Below are 22,885 nucleotides of genomic sequence, written 5' to 3'. Positions count from 1 at the left end.
ATTCAGTCAAGAGCATAATGATAGTGTGATCAGACAGTAGCGCAGACAAAGGATGACAAAAAAATGGATGCTGCGTTAATTGTGTTAAATCTTTTTAATAAAAATGTAAATTTTGACAGCCCTAATATGTTTATATATTTAAATATGCTGATATTCAATAAATAAACATTGCTGATCACATAAAAAAAATATTTGTAATTAATATTCATGAACCAAGATGATTCTTTTCAGATTGTTCATACAGCCCTGCACATTTTTTTTGTTTGTTTCATTATTAGAACTCATGATAACTCAAGATAACACCACAAGCAGGAATGTACACATGCAAAAAAAAAAAAAATTGTTGGTGCAGACGGTTGCGTATTGTTCAGACGAAGCGCACCCTTCTCAAACAATGGGTCCCTAACGTTGTTTATCCACAGGTGAAGCCATGGCGGCGTGCAGAGCACTCTAATTCAAAGTGCTGATAGCGCGCAGCTCCAGAGGACGAGAGAGAAGGAAGCAAGATAAGGGAGGATGTAATTAAGGTTTCATTGCCTTCTGTTCCCCAGCCCTGCACTCCACACACAAGATCTAACACACACATTGGCGATACGCAGAGCGCATTCACTCAGGGTAAACAGCTGGGCGCAGCTGAGTCACAGCACAAATGGTAAAGGTTACCAGGATGACGCTGATCTGAGACCAGTCTTCTGGAGTCTATTTGACGTTGGAAAAAGCAATGCTAATATATATTAGCATGACTTACAGCCCTCTGCAGAGTGTAGATCAGAATTTAATAAAGGAGATGTATGTAATTTTAAGGTCATCTGTACACAGCACTCTTACGAACGATTACGCCTCTGCTTCAAAACCAAAGCAAAGAAACCCAGCTGAAATAAAACACACACGCCAAGAGGTACACAAGATTCATTGTGTGAGACAGCGATACTCAAATTACACGATCAATCAAACGTTTGGACGCACATACGCACACACACTAGTCCCTAACGCTCAAAATAATGAATTGGTTAGAGTAGAGCCAACTTAAATTAAACACATTAGTTCAATCAAATGAGCTTTTATGAGTATTTAGAACTTTCTTTTTCTTTTGAATTCACAAAACTGACACATTTGAAGAAATCTGAATTGTTCTATTGTTTATGTAACATATCAAGAACCTCATTGACAGATCCTGCACAACCAGAATTGCTTGAAAAATGCAGTGTCATAATTGCAATATCATACAATACTACAGCATTATATACTAAAATGGAATACTAAAGCTTGAAGTGGAAACTCATTTATTGCCAGTCATTTAGCAACCATCCTGATTGTGTATAATGAATTTCTGGTATGAAACGTCAACCCTGCTGTTTACGCTTGCCTCTCATTTTTCCTAAAGGGAGGGAGAATGAGATTTTTTGTTGCCTCAAGCCTCATCTGTCCTTTTTCTAAAGCACCACCACCCTCCACCCCATTACATAAATTCATTTTCATCATGCTGTGACAACTACAAGCACTACAATATAATGTAAATGGGTCAGGCCGCACATTTTTATGTCCTCATCATATTGGATAAAATAATAAACTTGCAATTTTTAAAGATGGAAATAATATTATATTTTGATTTCTTTCACTACAGTATCACAATTAAGCAAACATGGGATTTAAGCACTTATGTAAAGCGCTTTGAATTTCAACTGTGTATGAAATGTGCTATATAAATACACTTGCCTTGCCTATACTATCATTTACATCATTTCTTTGACTGGTCTGAAAGTCTGGTGTACGATTCACACAAATACTACCTTGAATTTCAACAAAAGCCTATTCATTTTCAAAAAAGTTCAAAATGTACTGCAGAAACGGAATGACCCAAATAAAGTTCTCAAATGATGAAAATTATGCACCCATTTGCTCTCTGCCTTCAGGATGCAATATTATTAAAACTCAAGCCCATTGATGAAGGCCTCAGTCAGTGGGAATATTCTAAGGTTCATTCAGAGTAAAGAACACAATAATTGTGCTTTCTTTCTGCATTTGGCCTCAGTTCTGGTGATCCGCCTGAGGTGGTGAAGTAAACAGCAACGTCTCGAAATGCAAATAGCTCGGTTCTGGTCAGTGCCAGGGAGCAGAGACATTTTTGAGCAATTAAAATGCACCAAGCCAGGCAATTTCAATGCTGATCAAATTTTCATCGACCTTGGAAACTCTCTGACAATTCAAGGACATTAATGCCAACATTCTGTGGTGAGTATGAGAGTCTTTCTGTGTTTTTCCTCACAATGGAAAATTGGCGTTCAAAAACTTAAATAGCAGGCAAAATGCAACCATGAAGAAGAAGAAGAAGACAAATTCTAGAACCTTTATAAAGTCGGTGCTAAAAGCAGTCTCCAGTTAATAAGCGATGTTAGTGCAAAGTGTGTAAAAACATTTGGCACATTATAAACAAACCACACAGCTGATGCCCCACATAGAGGCCAAAATTCTTCTGAATAACCCTGAAAAACTAATCATATTTTGCCCAAAGACAGACAAAAACTGTAAGTGAATGTTTTTGCACTGTTCATGATGCAGAAAGAGCAACATGTTCTTGGAACAACATTCCAATAAACCAATCAGATTTGAGGGACAAGTTTACAGTTTAAGTCAAGTTTAGACTTACAACCAGGGTTGGGTGCTTCGACATCAGTGTTATTGACCCATCATTTCCCTCTGATTTTAGGGATAACTAATTAGGTTTAGGGGTAGGAATAGGGTTAGCATTTGTTCCAGGATCAACAAAATAATAACTCAGGATGTGTATTCATGACAATGGAACGCAGCCTTATTTCTCAGCATCATCTCAACTGTGTTAGACAAACTCCACAGCCGGCTGTAAATGCCTCAGCTACAGTACTTATTTGGACATCTAGTCAGCTAGTAAAAGTCAATACATGTGCATGCCCTATATAATAAAATACAGTTGTGTAAAGGAGCTTTACAAAAGAGGGACAAAAGAAGGACTTGAAAACCTGAAGGACAAACTTGTGTCGTGCCATTTCAGCTGTGGTTGAACTGGAAACGCTCGGCTCTCATTCTCAAGTTGAACGTGTCCTGCTGTGGGGTGAAAAAGGACTTGATTGGTTCAATATCAGGTTTCACACTCATATAGATCATGTGGTGGTGTGTGCAGACATTCTGAAAAGCACTGATTTTGCTTCAGGAAAACTGGTTTCGATTGTCAGTGGCAAACTAAAACAGTACCAGAATTGTACAAAGTAAACAAATATGTCCTTAAAATCAAACACTGAAATGTATTTATAATATTAATCAAGAATCTCGAGAATGGTAGAGTCGAAAAAGTTTTGGGGTCAGTAAGATTTTTTAAAAATGACCAAGGGTGCATTTATTTGATCATACAGTAAAAAAAAAAAAAAAAAAAATCTATTATCAATTTCTGAAAATGTCTTTACTGTCATTTTTGATCAATTTAATGCATCCTTGCTGAATAAAAGTGTTAATTTTTTTTCTTTCTTTATTACACAAACTTTTGGTAGTGTATATTCATTCCTGCATTTCAAACACTTAATCCAGAAAGGCTTTGACAACAGGCAACAACACAGCAAATACACACAACGCACAAAAACATTTGCATTTCATAACCTCATGATGCTTACTGATAATAATGAAAGGTACTAAAGCAGAAACATCACCAGCAATCTTTCGAAATTCAACCGGCACTATTTCTAAGTAAACACCTTCAGCTTTGTTTTTTAATTTAATGCAGCTCTACAATGTACATAATTGACTCTTTGAATATTGCATTATTGAACTCAAAGCTTTGGCCATCTGTGGCTGCGAAAAAAAACAAAACAGGACTAGAGCATATTGATGATTATAATCATGTACTCGCTCTCCCTACAGATTCCGCTATGAGCCAATGAGGATACAAGTGAATAACAGCTCTCATAACTCAAGATATTACAAAAACAAATTAAGCTTTTCATTGCTTCCTGTGAGACCTTGCTTATGTTTTCTGTGAATACACAGATGTTGTTGAAACATAACTTGTCCAGCAGCCCATCTAACAGTGTGTCCTAACCAGGAAACAATCAATTCAGCAATTCTTCTGAGATGCTGAAGTAAATTGCAACCAAAAAAATGACACCAGTTTTTACTGGTCTCAATGACATTCATGCTTTATAACAGGTTTGATGCAACAATCAATTTATCCGGACATCACAAAATCAGAGCCAATTAGAACATACTGTATCTGATGCTTAATGTACAGTTATGCAGAACCTGATTTTAGACCAATGAGATTTCACTGTGGGCGGAGCTACCTGGAGCAACAGCATAAAAACTGACACCAGGGGCCTCATTTATAAAACTTTGCGTAGGATTTGCGTCAGAAGTGGCGTACGGATGAAACATAGGACGTGCGTACGCACAGAAATATTCGGATTTATAAAACCGTGCGCACGCACATCCTACGCAGTTTTCCCTTAATAAATCACAATCAATTCTAAATGTAGCGCAGCTTTTGCGGCTTCATGTCACGCCCATAGTTGCCCATAAATAGTCCGTGAAATGCCCACAAGTTAATATTCATCGATTGCGAAATCATGGCAAACACAGAGAGGAAAACCAAGAAACATCTTCTAAGAGCGCAAGATCAGCCATTGTGCGTCATTACGCATTGTGATGGCATCATGGCATTTTATTACCATCCATTTGATTGCATCTGACAAGCTACAGATGTGTTATGAGGATGAATTGCATAACATGCCAATATTATTGCAGAACGTATTTCACTTTTCTTTTTGCAAATATGTGTTAATTTGCATTTCTGTTGTAATCTTTGTTTGATTTTGTTTGTTTTACACTGCAGATCGATCAAACGGGTGTTCGTGTAGGCTGTTAATTGTAAGATTGCTTAGTGAAGTCTTCATGTAAGTCTTCAACGGTCTACAGTTTCACACACTTTCACACACTTTCACGTGTTTCTTCCATCTGCCGACGGTGTCGCCATTTCTCATTTCACCCGTTTTTGTGCGTACGCCTGGGTCAGAGTTTGCGTGAAGGACCGCACATTTTCCCGTCAAGTTTGCTTTTTATAAATACCAATTATTGCGTAGAGAGCGGCGTACGCCTTCTTTAGTGCGTACGCAACGTTTATAAATGAGGCCCCTGGCCACTGACAAATTGCCCTGTTGCTCGTCACATCTGGTTAGAACAGAAATCCTATTTAATTAGTTATGGGTGGGAGGGATGGTCAACTAGTCATACTAAACTAACAACCATCTAGTCAATCTAGATCTTTATATCTTTAATGTTTTTTGTAAAACCTGTGTGGCTGTGCCATACTTAAGTTTACCAGTATTGCCTGCACGATAAAACCCTCTCTGAAAAGTCTCGTCTCTAGATTCATTCTCTTCGACCACCACTACAGCCTTCAATAATGCATTCCAAGACAATTATTGTCAGTGTTGAAATCACCTGCTGTTTTCCCGTTGTGCATTGCCTCTAAGTCATATATTTGTCAATATCTTTGCTTTGTGAGGACAGTTTTTGCAATAAAAGGCTATAGACATTCACCTGTTTATAAGCTGAATATATCTCTGTCAAAAGGCTGTGTGTTCTGCGTTGCACAAATCAGATATCACAGTTAATCTGATTTAATTTGAAAGTATTTAGCATTTTAATTAAGTAAGTGTTTTAAAGATAAATCTTGCGGCCCCTTTGGACGTTTGTTGGGGCCCCGGACCCCTGCTTGAGAAGCACTGGTATAAATTATTTTTCGACATGCAGACATTAGTCTTTTGCTGTCGTGTTGCATCTTGCTATTTGTCTCAGCCATGCAACTTCTAAAAAACAGTATGTTGTGCTCCGTTCAACTGTTTTATACAACAAGATTGCATGCTATGTCAATACAAAAAGCACCTTTTGGACCCTACTTATACAGGGCTTCCATAAGACAGACTATATACAATATTGATTACATGATGTTTTGAGCATCCAGGCAAAACATGAGCGTGCAACTCATCATGTTCAGTTTTGTATGTGACATATGTAACACTAAAAGAAACAATCAATTGAAGCTTCAGACCTTCATTTCCATAAGCCTTTTGGGACTTGAGGAACATTGCAGTTTGTCTGAATTCTGTAAGTATTTGTGTGCTTCAACAGAGAAAGTAAACAAGTAACATGCGAGAGACTAATATATCCAGTTCACTAGAGCGGTGTCTATACAAAACTCCTCTATATTTAATAAATCTTGGCATCTGCTTATGTTTCTGTGGCTGGTTTGCCTCCGTCTCTGCGGTGAGATTAAATGATGGGGGACTCCTTAGAGACAGCTTCCAGCAACTGCCTGGATCAGCATCCGTGCAGAGAATCCCACCGCAGAGACAACGACAGAACGACTGCTGAGAGATCCAGCCGCGCTCAAGTTCTGCTGTAAAGTTCTGTCATGTCACTTTGTCATACGAACATTCGATTTGCACAGACTTGAGCTTGTTAAAGTGGAAACGAGAGCTCACCTGTTCATATACACTTAGACATGCACTGATGAGGCTGCAGAAGGTTTTTTTAGCATTAGACAGCTGAGCCCTCACAGACACAACTGATTCATTCTACAAGGATTTTTTTGTCTGGTGAAGCAATCAGATTTTGATAGCAGAGATGGATCCAATCCAGAAGGAACATTTTATTGCTTGTCCATAGCTCATGAGACTTTCCAGTCGTTTCATTTCAGTGTCAACTTCATCTTTGATGCTTCACCTACTCATTCTGAGAAATTAAAATAGACAGAGATGAGTCAATTGTTGACTTAAAATTAATAATATAAATGATGTAAATGAATATATAACATTGATGACTCCTTGAGGATGAGATGCACTGTAGTAGCAGCTGATGGCCACACCAGATGCTGACTGATACTTCGGATATTGAACCGTGATAGGTTAACATGCTTTAATTGTTCACATACTGTACATTATTGCAGCACCTCTATTTAGAGTCTGTCTGAAACGCGCTGATTTCTAAAAAGCCCCTCCTACCGAAATGCTCTGATTGGCCAGCTGACCTAGGGCCAGATTTACTAACAGCTTGCTCCAACGCAAACCCTCTTACGCCGTTAAAAAACGACTAAAATCTAAACTACTAAAAAAACTGCAAAATCAGAATTTACTAAAGACACGCAGTGAAAAATTTGCGCTGAAAAGGCGTGGACAGTGTTATTTTTGCGGCTGATCTTATTGCATATGCGTTTGTAGGAGTTTCCCTTTCAGACACAACATTTATGGGAGGAGAGTATTGAAATGAATCATGCAAGGTGATTTACTAAGGTTTGCGCTAGTCAATGTACTTGTTTTTGCGCTATTATTTACCACCCAAAAAAAGCACGTCTTAAACCAGATGCTACCTCCCAGCAAACATTTGGACTTTTAATGACCATTGAAAAGACGTCCCTCCAACACGTTCCATCATGGTTGAAAAATAGATCCAAAATGAAAGTTGAACGGACGTCCTTGTTGTTATCTGTTTATGTTATATATTTTTACCGATTTATGCTGTCGTATCGCGACTATTTTTGGCCAGGGACACGACGTTGCCATCGGACCAGTGTTTGCTGGGCTGGTAGATTGCGTTGGTCATTATAGAAATGATCTGACTGCATCTGTGTTCTTTCATTTGTGAGTCGTCAGTAGATCACGCGCAGAACTAGCCCTCTAGTGCGTTGAGATTGGCCAAACAACTCAAGAGTGTGTATTTATAGAAAAAAGATCCAAGGCACTCAAAAAAGTAAAAAGAAAAAAGCCTTTATTCAAACCATGGCTAAAACACTGCACACTGATGCTTTTAGGCAATCCAGCCTTCCTCAGGGGCTTTTTAACTTTTTGAACCGGAAGAAGTGCCTTGAATCTTTTTTTCTATCAATACAAGTTTAAAACATAAACCAAAGAGCACCTTCTGGGATTACTTAACAAAGGTCCTTCCAGCAAGCAGTGCTCCAAGATGTTTTCCTTGACCTTAAGAGCGTGCATCGGATATGTAATGCCTCTTACCATAATCACGATGGTAAAAAGCATTTTAAAGCATTTGTAAACAGACAGTTAATAATAATGTCGAGCCCAGTTCGAGTCAGATTCTGATAATGTGGATGATCAAGCCAGTCGGTCGGAACCAACTTCGACTTGAGCAGAAGGTTTCAAAAGAGGTCAGTAGTCGTTGTATATAGCCTGCGTTGTACTACTTACAAACTTTTGGGTTGTACTAGAACAGCTATATTAATAAATCCTAAACTCTGACTAACCTCTGAAAGTGTCTCCGCGATATAACAACAACACTTCAATTCACTGAAGAAGTGAAGAAGGCGATTCTTTCTTTGCGTTTGTTTTTGGGCGGGCATTATACAAATATTTCACATTTTGGCGTGGATGTTTGTAACACAGTCTCACCCCAAAACGTCACATACTGACGCGTCTTGACCATACGGCAACATACGACGAAAAGGGTACCCCTAAAACGTCCATATGTTACGTTTTGGGTTATGGGTAGGTTTAGGTATGCGTTAGGGTACCGCTAAGAGGCGCTGCTGGTGCGCTTATGTCTTCGTCTCATATGGACGTTTTAGGGGTACCCTTTTCGTCGTATGTTGCCGTATGGTCAAGACGCGTCAGTATGTGACGTTTTGGGGTGAGACCGGGCTGATGTTTGAGGAAGTAATATCTGGACATTGGTCGAGGCGTTTTAGGCTTGGTCTGGATCAGTGTCCTTTATTAAAAAACGCTTTGTGGGAGACTATGAGCTTTCCACACGAAAGGAAAAAGAAAATCTTAAAAAGCATATGACTCCTTTAATAAAAACTATGCTAGTGTGCTGAACATACATACTGTGAATCATAAAGGATTAATTACATTCATAAAATTATCTTCAAAAAAAGCTATCATGAGCTTAAGCAATAAGCTTAAATAGGGAAATCTTCAGACTAGAAATTATAGTTCTCCATACCAGTGCTCTCCAAATACTACTGTAATCACACAAGCTCCAGGGGTTTCTTACAACACTGACTTTTGGTCTGAACGCAATGAAATGTAAAGCCCCAGGTCGCCCTGAGCTGTGGCTTTTATCGGGAGTGTTTTATGTCAATGAAGAGAAGATCCTTGTTCTCCAGTGACCTTGCTGTAGCTCTCTACTATCTGGAATCGTGATGGAGAATGTGTTTACACTCACCTTCACTGTACGACCACCGCAGCACAAAAGCCCTGAGGAATTCACTGGCGCTCTGCCATCAGAGAAACGTGGTAAATCTTGCATGATTCCCCTCTGCCTTTTTCATGCATACTGCCTTCCTTTCATAAATCATTATGTAGGGCAGGACTCGTGGGCAGGAACAATTAGTGACTCATTTAGTGAAGTCCTGGCCCACAGGAAAGAAAAAAGCACATATGAGATCTCTATAATAATACCTTGACTGGTTATGAGGTTAAATGGACTTCTGATTAAGTCTCCTTCTTTTCAGATGTTTCTCCTGAGAAAAAATTCCCCATTCATTTTTAAAATCTTGGACGGGGGCACTTTCAGGTCTAGGAGCCTATCATACACCCGGGCCAATGCGGCGCCAGGCGCGATGCAAATGTTTTTTGCTAGCTTCAGCCCGACGCAGTTATCTTTTTCACGTCTTGCGCCACGTTGTTTAAATAGCAAATGCATTTGCGCCTATTTGTGCGTCCGTGGGAGTGCTGGTCTGAAAACGAGGAGTGTTCAGGCGCATTGTTGGCGTGTTGCTATTTTGAGGAACTGAAATAGACTGCGCCATTGACCAACTGAAACCTGGTCAAAATATGAGTTTTATATGATTTTTATAATGTGAGCCTATAGGCGAGTGCACAACATGCGTACACTTTGCTTATTAGGGACGCACAGCAACACACAAACATGCCAAATATTAAAAATAAAAGGATTACAGTGTAAAAGATTAATATTGTGTAAATAAAGATATGGTGAAATCCGGGTTGTCCCGTAGAGCAGATCCGCTTCCTCTCTGGAAAAGCGTTCAGTCTTTCCGCTTGCAAATTCTGCCATGTAAATAGCGAATCCGCAATGCCGCGAGCGCAACTGGCTTTTAAAGGGAATGGGAAATTACACTCTGACTGGTTTATTGCACATTACGCCTCAAACACACCCATTACTCATTAAGAGAATAGGGACAACCCTTTTAGACCATGCGCCGTCCGCACCGACCATTTTTCACGGTGTTAAACTATAGCATATTTTCGGACACGGCCTAACTGCACTTGTGCTGTGCGCTTTAGACCATGCGCTTAGATGAACTTCAATTCCCATAACCCATTGCCTGGACTCATTATGTTGTGATTAGGTTCAGCTTGTTAAGCCCTGCCTATAAGCCCTGTGTTTTTAATCATTCTTTGCGAAGTCTTGTATTTGTGTTACACTGCAATTCTGAGCATTATCCTGGTTTCCTGTGTCTTGTTTTTTGATTCTCTGCCTGTTATTATTTTTGCCTGCGTTTCTTGGACCTTGTTTTATGTGGATTGTTTGCCCGTGTGTCAGACCTTTTGCCTGTTAAATGGATTACGATTCTGGATTGTCCCAATAAAGCTGCATTTGGATCTTCAAGTCTCGGACATCCAAACAAAGGGTGTTTGGATGTCTGAGTTTGTAACACAAAGGTTTGGATGACAAAAAAGTTCAAAAAATTTTTTGAATCGGTAATCTAAGCTAATAATGCTAATCAAATTCATTGTATAGCTCTATTTTCTTATTGTCAGTATTATTGTATTGTCTCACTGTGTCATTGATAACACAAACAGGAGGAGGCAGATCAAATCAAGCTTGGGTTTAGACCAAGCAAAGACTGAAGCCTCACTCTTTTATAATTGCATTATTGTTCAATAAAATCCCACAAAGTAATCTGTTTCTTACAAAATGGAGAGAAAAACCATACGATCACATTCAGGGGTGTGATTTACTGGTGCAAATTTGGATCCAGTCTAATCAAAGAGTGCAGAGTTTGTTCTGCTACCTGCTGTCTACAGGCCAAATCTAATACAGGCCACAGCAGGCTGCCCGTCTGGATAAAGGCTTTTGTGAGTCTGACTGCATTGAATAAAAGATGTCAATTTTCACATTCTGTTCCTATTAATACAAGCTCAGGACTTGGAAACCCTTTTCCCAGTACAAATCATCATAATGTAGGCCTATTTCAAAAGAACACTTACTGGCACTACATAGAGGAACTTCAAGACATACAATTTGTTGGATTTGTTCACACTGCGCACAAATATGATCTGAATCATTTTATAATGTCATGTCAAGTTAAAAATACTACAAAATGCACCTCACACTTTGTGCCATTTCATTGCATCTAAATGCAGTGCAAACTTCCCCTAATTAATGCATCTGATAGTAGTTTGGTGAATATGAAACCAAACTAAATATACAGTACAAAGCTTCTTTTCCCTGATGATTTGGAAAATATGTAGATTTCCAAACCTATTTGTCATCCAAACCCCTTTGACTTTGAAGTACCCTTGTTAATATTTCAAGCTGATATTTCAATAATTTAACAACAAATTCGCATTTTCACGGTTCTCTGATGTTGGTGAATGGAAACAACATAAAATATTTCATTCATGTTTTGATTGGTATTTATTATTTATTAGTTTAGTCATACATTTTTGCTATTTAATTCATTATTAGCACAATTAATTATTAATAAGAACTGTTGGGGAACAGTTGCCTATCAAAACCCGAACCCGAACAGTTTTTCTGCTGTTCAGACTATGAAAAACTAAACCGGTTTGAATCGAAAATGCCCCCAAAATGTTGTCATGGCTTGTCCACATAATGTGTCAAAAGTGTAATATCAAAGCAGAATATATGTGCCTTTATAAAAACAAGAACTAGGTTTATATGAGGATCAAGTACACTGATTTGACAACAGAGGAGACTAAATCAGCAGAGACACAGAGCGTACAGTAGGTGTGCGCTAAGGCATTGTTCTCAGTGACAATTTTGAAGATATGAACAAATAAACATGCTTTATGGGGACATTCCATAGATGCAATTTTATACTGTACAAACTGCATATTTGATTACCCTACACTAACCCTTAAAGGAGAACTTGGCAACTTTTTTAACTTAATAAAACTGTCTAGAATTCATTTGGATGGTTAAACAACCTGTTCTGGTGATATTGGTGACTTTCCCTGCTCCCCCCAGCGTTCCCAGGCGGAAAACCAACCTTGCAACTTGGGGACTACCGTCCTGGCAAGATAGAAATTGGAAGTCTCGTGAGAAGCGAGAACGAGAACGAGCGCAAAACACGAATTGCTTTACGGCAATTCGACATAAACACCCACGCATGTATGATGTATTACCAGATTACCCACCTCGGTAGACATAGCTCCACACGATACAGTTGGCTTGCTCCGATCAAAACAAACGCACATGAGCAGCGGTAGAGAGGGGGAAGAGGCCGCCGCAAGTGAGTTTTTTACGACCGTGTTGTGAAATATACGCCCCCCCACAGCTGTAGGGGGAGCTCGTGGGGAAAACATGCGCCAACAAAAGGAAAAATCAGCGAAGAAGTGACTAGAGTTCGCTAGAGTTGCCGAGTTCTCCTTTAAACCTACCCATCACAGAAAACTTATAGATATTTTAGATTTTCAAAAAAGATCATTCTGTATGATTTATGCTTGTTTCCTCACGGGGTCCAAAAAAATGTCCTCACAAGGTCAAAATTTACTGGTATTACTATTGTGGGGACATTTGGTCCCCATTACATAGGGAATACCAGGACCACACACGCACGCACGCACACACACACACACACACACACACACACACACACACACACAGAGAGAGAGTATTATTCTCTTTCTTTATAATTGTCCAGTCTATTTCTGACTTTTTCACCTCATGCGTCTAACTAGTGGAGTTCAAAAGTCTGAAAATCTGGGATTCAGTCTCTAATTTACTGTAAACCTGGAAATAAACAAACTTCTTCTACAGAACATTTTTCACAAATGTTGTTGAAAATATGTACGTCTTGCTAATGTTGCTGAAGGACACACAATTGTCAGTTCATCATCAAGGCTCTTGCTGCACTGCTGTGGAAAGACTATTATGGAAAAATCACTGAAACAGATCAAAACAAAAACATCCAACCCATGAATACATATGAAATGTTTATGCTTTTATTACTTTACATTTGAACATAGATATATTGCCTGTGCCTATACAGTTGCATACTAGGGCTGGACGATATAATATTTGCAATAAATTCACTATAATTGGTAACATTGTGAATATCACTTCTAATGTGCTTTCTGTGGTTCTATTATAGTGTTTAATGTTGTTTTAATAGCATTTCTGATCTAAACTTCAGTAGCAAAAATAGCATACGAACTGATCAATTTGATTAATTCTCTGTCTGGTTCAATGAATTGATTCAAAACTGTTCAATCTCACTCAAATGCTGTTAATGGATGTCTATAATTGGCATTTTTCATGCATCAAAATGTTTTAGTAGAAATAAATGGAGGTAAATACATGCTGTTTATTACTATGTGTTGTTCTATTGGTGCATATCAAAAACAGTGTGGAAGTCATGCCTTGATAATTCGACTGTATTTCCATGTCCCTTAGTCCCACAGCAGTGAGGAGCCATTGAGTTCAGTGTGAGTGGCCGAACACGCTTCACACCAGTTTCTCCTTGCTTTTGATTGATAAAGAGCGTTTCCCTGAGCAGATGGCCAAACCAACTGCACAAGGCCCTGGGTAGAGAACTGCGCTTCAGCATTCGGGGCATCTTACAAGACAAAACCCTGGAGGAAACAAACACTCTCTGTTTCTCTCAAGCACGCATGCAGAGCACATACATGAGGAGGTGACAGAGAGTTGCTCACGAAGACACAGGAGGCCTATCATCACTCAACAATACCTCACTGTGAGTGGGAGGAGTGTGTGTTTGAGACAGATGCTTTCATGTGCCACAGAGAACACAGTGTGAACGCTAAATACGGCATATACTGAAGGTATGTGACACGATGCTTAGCGATCCCGATTCACAAATGAATCTCCCTTTTGAGTCAGATCTTTTTAAAGAATTGGTCACACGTAGGTGAAATGTACTGAATCTGTTTTATTTAGCTATAATGGGGATATATCACAGACTTTATTTATGTCATGACAATTCTGTTTAGCATGGTAATGGATATGACAATTATATGTCTGGTCTTGACGGAGCAGATCTGCTACACTGCTGATGCTGTTGGTTATTGCAGCTGCTACTGCCAATACATATACAACACGCTGCTTTGAGCAAGTAAGACATACTGCTGCTGTACTATATAGCGTACATGAATTACCCGTAGCAGATCTATACAGGTGGAGGGTTTCTGAAAGCGAACTGGACTGCTACAGCAAATACTTGAGCAGCGAGATCATTGGCTACTGATACAGCAGGAACCAATCAGCTGTGTCCTATAGAGAATGATGTGAATGCAGATTGAGTTAAGGACCTATCAGCCTGCGCCATCTCGAGTTTCACGACAGAACTAGCTTTGTATAAATATCAAATATTAAAAATAGTCAGTAAATTGATTTGTTTATTTGAAAAACATCTCCAAAAGAAGTACAACAAAAGTTGTTGTGTACTTATTTACTTTATATAAAAAAAAATTGGGGTCAGATTTTTGTTTTTATAATATTATATTTATAATAATAATTTTATTCAGCATTAAATTGATTAAAACTAAAAAAAAAAAAAATTACATTTAAAATAAATTGCTCTTTTGAACTTTCTATTCATCAAAGGATCCTGAAAGAATCATTGTTTCCAAAACAAATATTTAATATTTTAATAGATTTAAATAGACATTAAATTAAAAAGATACTTTAAACGGTAATAATATTTCTTAATATTGCATTTACAGTTTTTCTGAATTGCTAAAACACATTTCTTGAAACCCTCACTCACTTTCTCAAAACCTTAAACACAAAACCAAATTTTCAAACCACATTCACATAACCTCTGACTCTTCTGGCAAAATCAAACAATTGCCTCAAAACCATTTTATCTGTGCTCAAAATCAAACAATGCTCTCAGGTCATACACACAGCGAGTCAAAATTATGAACACTACAGATCATTCGTTAGACATTACATCAAAAAAAGGAGAACAGAGAATCCAAAAAAAAGTATATTGTAACAAAGTAAACAAATTTTGCAATTACGTAAAAATGTATAGCAATGACAACTTACAGTAGTAAGGTGAATAAATTGTATACTGTATCCACTGGAAGTATAGTGCTGTACTGAATATAGAATAGTAGGCCTATTGAATGTCTGTATATTCAACACTTGCATACTGTGAAAATACAGTGACCCAACTGCAAAAAACTCTAAATGAAAAGCATGTTACAGTAAAGTACACTCAGAAGAGTTGTGCAACCGAAAAATCAATGTCAGTGAGAGAGATTTGATTCTGCTTCAGCATCATGTCTTCATGTTGGTCCGGCCGGAGGAGTTTCTCCACATCTCAGTCAATGTCATCTCTGCAGACAAAGGGAAAAACCCTAAAGCAGATCCAGCCTTAACATTCTCCACACCTTGCTCTTCCTCGTCCTCTTCCTCTTCCTGATTGTTCACCTCCTCTCACACATCCTCCTTCACTCCCTCTTATATAGTTTCCATCCATTGTTGGTATCAACATTCAGTGCAACATTTTTGAGTACATTTTGGGACTATGAACTGACTTGTATTATGTACAGTTGGTTTGGTTTGGTCACATCATTAGAAATAAGTGTGAACTGTGTTGCAGTTGTGTTTAACTTTCGCCTACCTGTGTTTAGCATTTTGAAACATTAAGTGCATCACAGTGCAAAATGTGTTTTAGTGAGTGAGAATGTGTTTAGAGTTTTGAAAAAAGAGTGCATGAGATTTGCAAACAGTGTTTTAACTACCTGAACTTGTTTAATGCTTTACAGAAAGAGTGATTTGTTCGACAAATTGGTTTAGACTATTGAGAATTTGGTTCAGAGAATGGGGTTTAGTGTTTCAGCAATTCAGAAAAACTGTAGTTTGTATATAGTATGTATAATATTTAGTATGTATGTATTTTTGATCAAATAAATGCAGCTTAGGAGAGCAAATTTCAAAAATATGAAAAAAGGTTTCTTACAGACTAAGCTACGATTTTAAGCTACAATTTCCATCCATTTTTAGAGTAACTATAACCTTTTTCTGAAGGATAGTTGTGAATGTAGCTATTTTTTTATTTTTACATTTTTTTAGTATATAGTGGATTATCTTGCTACACTTTTTGAGCAGTTTGCCAAACACTGAGAGAACATGAAACGGGAGGAGAAGACAGAATGAGAGGAGACGAGACAAGACTAGACACGATAAGAGAAGAGGATACAAGCAGAGAAGAAGACAAGGTGACAAGAGAGGAGAAAAGGAGAGGCGAAAAAAGAAATGATCAAATTACCCTGGGAATTAGCATCTGATACCATGAAGAGAGAGACAGACAGATGAAGAGAGACACACACACACACACAGCTCTGCCATGATCTGCAGCAGATCCATTCATCCTCTTTCCGAAGAAACACTCCACACTCAACCTGCTACAACAAAATCAATGTTCACCTTATTCTCAGCCTAAAACGGTGATTTATGCACAGCCGAGAGAGAAGAGAAGAGCTACGGTGTCAACTCGCATTCAAATGCAGACAAAAGAGCCAAAAACTGCAATTTGGCATGCAGAGAACACAGCATCTCCATATCCATAAGAGCCAGTCAAACCTGTGGCACATGAGCTCTCAGATGGCTCGAAGCAGACACAACAACACGGCGTGGGGAGGAACCGACACAATCACTCAGTGACCTTTCTGTGTAATTTCAAAGCAACTTCAATTTGTCAAACAACCATAAATTGTCACGGCCATAGGATCTGTGACCTCAGCTTGTGTTGGAGAAACGTGTTCTCCTTGAGAAATACACCTGCTGCACCTGTGCATGGGAACACAACATCATTTAGCCTGAAGGTTTCATCAGCAACCTCCTCCAGCTGGACGTATTAAAGCAAAACAAGCATATATTACTGATGGACACATGGTGAAGCAACACTGCATTTTGCTGGATGGGTTTCTATTTCTGCTGGTTTTGTAGCTCCGCCCACAATGAGATCCCACTGGACCTCCGTTCCGCTCCCCATATACACTACCGTTCAAAAGTTTGGGGTCAGTAAGATATTGAAATGATTTTATAGCTCCAAATACCCCACATATATTTTTATATAGCATGTTAAAGTTGTCACTTTTTGAGGGTGAGCAAAAATGCATGGTTTTGTGACTGTTCCTTTAAATGCAAATGAGCTGCTGCTCCCAGCACAGGGGGCGGAGCTTCAACAGCTTGCACTCACACAGACATGCACTGAAAATTTCTAAAACTTTTAGCCTTTTATGTTCAAACCGGAGTCAGACAATGATGGAGAGACTCAAGAAGTGACAACATGTAGAAGCAACAGGATGTTTCTGAATGGTTAGTTGATAGGGGTGTAACGGTACACAAAAATCACGGTTCGGTACGTACCTCGGTTTTAAAGTCACGGTTCGGTTTATTTTCGGTACAGTAAGGGAAAGAAATGCAAACATTAAACTGCAGGTTGTTTATTACTATAAACGTTTTTTTAACAATTTGTTTACACTTTTTTTAAACACTTTTTAATAAAATATTATAAAATAGATATAAATAAAAAAAAGAATAAGAAATAAAATACTGCTGCAAAGTTCTCCACTAAATAAAATACTCTCAGTCTCAAACCAATATCACATAATAAAATATAATGAAAAATATAAATAAATAACTATGATTACAGTGCAGCATTACCAATCCCAGCTTGTACCTGCTCATATTTAAAAATTAAGGCTGGGAATCGATAAAAAAAAAAAAGAACTAATTAATTGCACAATTTGCTGTAATTAATTGCAATTCCTCCAAGCTTGTAATCATCAATAATTAAACTTATAATCACCTAATTAAATGAAACGGGGGAAAAAAGGAACAGAAAATAGCCCTATATTAAAATAATATTAAGCATAAATATATCAACGTATTATTATTTTTCAATAATCAATCAACATAATCAATTTAAGATTTTTTTTCCCACTTTTTTAATAATTATCAAAATAAAATATAGTCCAAAGCTATAGTACAAAGCTATTATTACCAGAGCATGTGATCAGAGCAGGTAATTTTACCATTGTTGCCAGCATAACTATACCAGCTGAGCAAACAGAAGTCTATACTGAGAAATTTCACCTTATTTGAGCAGACTTTGCTTTTCCAGTGCGTGATCGGTACATGATTGGAGTGTTTGGGCCGTTAACGACAGAGCAGAACGCGCAGCGCAAACGCGGACTCGAACATTGAGCAGAGAGCGCAGCGGGCCGACACACACACACGGACACACACACACACACACACGGAAACACACGGAACGGAGAGTGCGGCGGCGCACACGGAGCGGAAAAGCTTTTTTTTTTCCGCTCTGCAGTCTATTTCATTGGTTTAGGTTACAGTGACGACGGGTAAAACAGCTGGTAAAACATTAGAATCAGCTGCAGGGCGGGATTTGCGCTGAACGCGGAGACTTCCGCCACTTAATATGTTCGTGTGGAAAAACGAAAATGTACCTATGTTCCGCACACAAAATATTGCATTCAGTCATTTGGGACACACGCGCACCGAACCGAAAGCCCTGTACCGAAACGGTCCGGTACGAATACACGTACCGTTACACCCCTATTAGTTGATGAATTCATGTAGCTTATGTGTAGTTATCTTCTAGTCATTAATTAGCATATTCTGTCTTGATAATCTATAAATCGTGTTCAGGGGGCGGGTTTATGTAAATTCTAGGGTTGGTGATGTCACTAACCCGGGAGGAATGTCGTGTAGTCTCTACCAGCCGTTTGTTGTAGTCCTTAAAAAGCAATTTCTTTAACTTTGCAGATGTTGTTTATGCTCAAACAGCAACATTACACACTAACTAAAGTTAGAAAAGTGAAATCATAATCAACCACCCCTTTAAATGAGTTTGGTGAAAGTGAGAGCTATTCTGCACAAACATCCCCCCCCCCCCCTCTTCCACCTACTGTAGTCTATTTATTGCCTCTCTGACTGACTTTGACCTTGCAGTCTCCAGGATCTCAGGTTGACCCTGCACAGGTCTACCGTGTATCGCACGACTGCAAAACCGTTTTGTTTTTTTACACTGGCAAGGACGTTCTAAAATCAAACCTTACAGGTGCAGCATGTTTTCGCCTACACAGTGAAACTGTGTAAAATGATCAGTTGTTCTTGTAAAATGATCCGCTGGTTTTGTGAAGAAATGAGTATTTATATACACATATAAATCCTAAAGTATACCGCCTATTGTTCACTGAATAAAAACTGGCACAGTAGAGATTTATGGTGTTCCAGATGAAACATCCAGGTTATTAAAGGAATAAAAAATGCATTAAATGCAGTGGAATTGTATATATATTGTATATAAGATTTATTATATATATATATATATATATATATATATATATATATATATATATATATATATATATATTTATATATATATATATATATATATATATATATATATATATATATATATATATATAAATATATAAGTATATAAGATTTATTTAGTGGAGTGTAATGGCCATGCATGGAATGTGTTAAATCAATTACTCCTTTGCCTTCGCTTTATATCGATTTCCTGAATAAACACATATCAGCCAGATCTGTTGGATTTGAGAACTGCAGGCTTTTTTTTGACAACTGTTTATTTTTTCAACTTTCCGACTCAATTTGAAATCTCTAATCCGAAGCTTAAATAATGATTCTTTCACTGTATGGTTATTTGTCAGTCATAAAAGCCTAAACATACTGCCTCTTTGCCTGAGAGAAATACACAGAGCTTTCCTGCACCCGTAAATTCAAAGCGACACAACACTAATGTAAATACATCTCTCTCTTTCTGTTGCCTAACCTCCCAGTAAACTACATTCAACAAAAACACATCTACAAGGCTGTCAGGAAAGGCATATAATGCAAGGTAGCAATTTTTTTTCCATCTACAAATGACATATTTCCTTTGCCTGGAAAGCCTCCGAAACGCAAAACAATTTAGTGTAGGAAGGATCCAAGTGCAGTAGTTTCATAAAGGTAATCATTTTTTTCCAAGCTACTTATAACTAATCTAGGAGTTGAGGATGAATTTCCACTAACCCTGCTCTCTTTTTGCAAGATCTAGCATGCACCGCTTCCACAATTACATAACCTCACCATTTACTACAAATGTCAGTAGACCAGGAAGATTTTAAAACGAGTGATTCATTCATAAATCCGTAAGATCTTCCCTTCATGCTGTGGAAATGGGGGGTGGGGCTGAAAAGGGGCGGGGCTACACAAGGTCTATAGATTTAGAACTATTCATTTTACTGTTTACTCTTATCTTTTGGTTTGCGCTCCAAATGAAAAGAGAAAACAATCAGATGAGATGAAGTACTTCTCATTAGTCAAGTATTTTATTTACTGAAATATCCAAACACAGGCCTTTTCACATGGTTACTGAATATATAAACCGTTATCGTGACATACATGGCCCACTCCTACTCCAGAGGTTAAGAGGGTAAATACTGATTTATTTATCAACCATTCAAGTTATGACTGTCGAAAGTTGCCAACTGTTCTTTCTCCATCCCTGCTAAATGTAATCTGACTTCAAGGGCAATTGCTCTGCGAAGTCACTCTATTCAGAAAATTTCAAGAGTCGTTTAGGGTTTAAGAAATCCCAGAGACATTCATTACAAAAATAGCTTTTTATGTCGATTGAGTTTTATAGTACAAAGAAGCTAATTCAGTAATACTTAAGTATGAGACCCCAGATTAAAACCCTGTAAAAGGATATGAATTGACAAAACATGCTTTTACATCTGTCTTCTTGTCACTTTAATATGTATAATCTTGTTACTTCTACTGCATTACTCCAAGTTTGCATCAGTATATAGTATACGTACAGTATGTACATTTTCTGTATGCACAGAATACACAAATGACCAAATAGCAGAGCTGATCACGAGCAATACTGTATTCCATTATGCAATGCATTCAACCTTAAACAGTACAGTGTGATGAATAAACCGAGCTATAAATCACTGGCTTCCGGCAACGGCGCACGTTCACGAGAGAGTCGAGTTCTGGCGGAAAAGTGACCTCTGACCCGACGTATGACGGAGCTCCTCTTCTCTTATATTAAAATCCTCTGACAATTTTCATTAAAACGACTTCTAATTTGTGACCTGTGTTTTGTTTTGCTCTATCCTCTGCGTTTCCGCGTTCGTAAATTCTCACCTAAGCTTACGTCGTACAGTACATCCTACATCATACTTACTACGTCAGACTTCAGTTGCCAGAAACCAATGGTTTTAACTTATAAAGTTTTAAACATGGCTATTTATCTTACAAAACCCCATCTCTTCGCTTCAGAAGGCTTAATTAACCCACTGGAGCAGTATGGATTACTTATATGATGGATGTATGCACTATATAGAGCTTCACAAACTCAGACACTATTCACTCCCAGCCAAGGATATTTTTTTAATATAACTTTGATTGTGTTTGGCTGAAAGAAGAAAGTCATATACACCTATGAAGGCTTGAGGGTGAGTAAATTATGGGATAATTTTCATTTTTGGGTGAACTATTCCTTTAAAGATTCTTCATGGAACCATAGAAGTGAATAAAGAGTGAGTGTAGATTTCCATTTGGCCAACATCAATCTTTCGTTCTCTATGCCAGGACCACAATAATACAACATTTCTTTAATTACCTATATTAATTCACATCCAGTTGATCAGGAATATTGATTATTGGATTCAGTGTTGAGGAGAATGCCACTAAGAAGCTGTGAATAACCTCAGAGAAACCGAGTAAGAGGGGAAGGAAAATCACTCGCCATAAAGCACCACCACTGTCACAGTAAAACTCTCACAACACACAACCCACGATGACTTAGTAATTTATACACAATCCACGCCTCCACACACCTGCCCTCATGCTCCAACGCATAACTGTTCGCAACTTATTCTCACGCAACACACGCCTACACACAACCCACGCTTAATTTGTGCTCACTAGTCAGTTTGGCAGAAAACAAAGGATGAAGAGAGAATAATTGACCAAGCTACAGATGAGGCATGCAGCTTTCAGCCTTTATTATGCTTTCACAGAAACAGCAATGTTTTTTGTACAATATTTATCTATCTTTTATATTCTCACAGCTATCGCCAAAATCGGTTATTAGTTCATACAGTAGTACTGTAAGCTGTTTTATGAACAGGACAGATTGAGTCACCATGAAATCAAAATTGACAATTCTTATCTTTTCATGGAATACTGCAGTGTTTATTATAAATAATTTATCCATGCATTTCATTGTTGTTTTTATTAATGTGCCCTCGTAATCTTTACTCAAAATAACTTCCCCTCCACTTCAAGCAACATCTCTTCTCTGATGTTTCATCGTGAGGGCGGGGCAACCTGTCACTCAAACGAGATTAACCAATTGGCAATGACAAAAATCCAACCAATCAAATCAGGTCCCACCATACATTTTGTCTTGGGCTACGTTTACACGTGGCCGGCTATTTTCATAAACGGACATTTCACCCCTCTCTGTTTTCAAAAATAACATCGTGCACCCCTGTCAGTTTTCAGAAAAGTGTTAGTTTACACGAACCCGCGTATATGCCGTCAAGAGCAGTGTAAGGTTAGCCAATCAGAATCCCGAAAATAGTCACATACTGTGACGTCGGCTCTAGGGCTG

The 22,885-nt window shown here is 38.2% G+C and overlaps 1 protein-coding gene across 5 annotated transcripts in view; it reads right to left on the bottom strand.

The window, feature by feature from the left end:
- The window catches only part of b3galt1b (UDP-Gal:betaGlcNAc beta 1,3-galactosyltransferase, polypeptide 1b), a 148,625-nt gene that overhangs the window by 43,965 nt on the left and 81,775 nt on the right, over positions 1-22,885 (bottom strand). For 2 of the 5 annotated variants that reach the window (XM_079880346.1, XM_079880350.1), the window contains one exon: positions 3,010-3,081. The exons of 1 other annotated variant lie outside the window; for it this stretch is intronic. The gene's annotated coding sequence lies outside the window, so the exon portion shown is untranslated. The remainder of the gene's footprint in view (positions 1-3,009; positions 3,082-22,885) is intronic. 2 more of the 5 variants (XM_079880347.1, XM_079880348.1) reach the window with 2 other exon arrangements.

This window comes from Squalius cephalus (genome assembly GCF_949319135.1).
Source record: "Squalius cephalus genome assembly, chromosome: 9".
Classification (NCBI taxonomy): domain Eukaryota; kingdom Metazoa; phylum Chordata; class Actinopteri; order Cypriniformes; family Leuciscidae; genus Squalius; species Squalius cephalus.
This window is presented reverse-complemented; position numbering and strand designations above follow the sequence as displayed.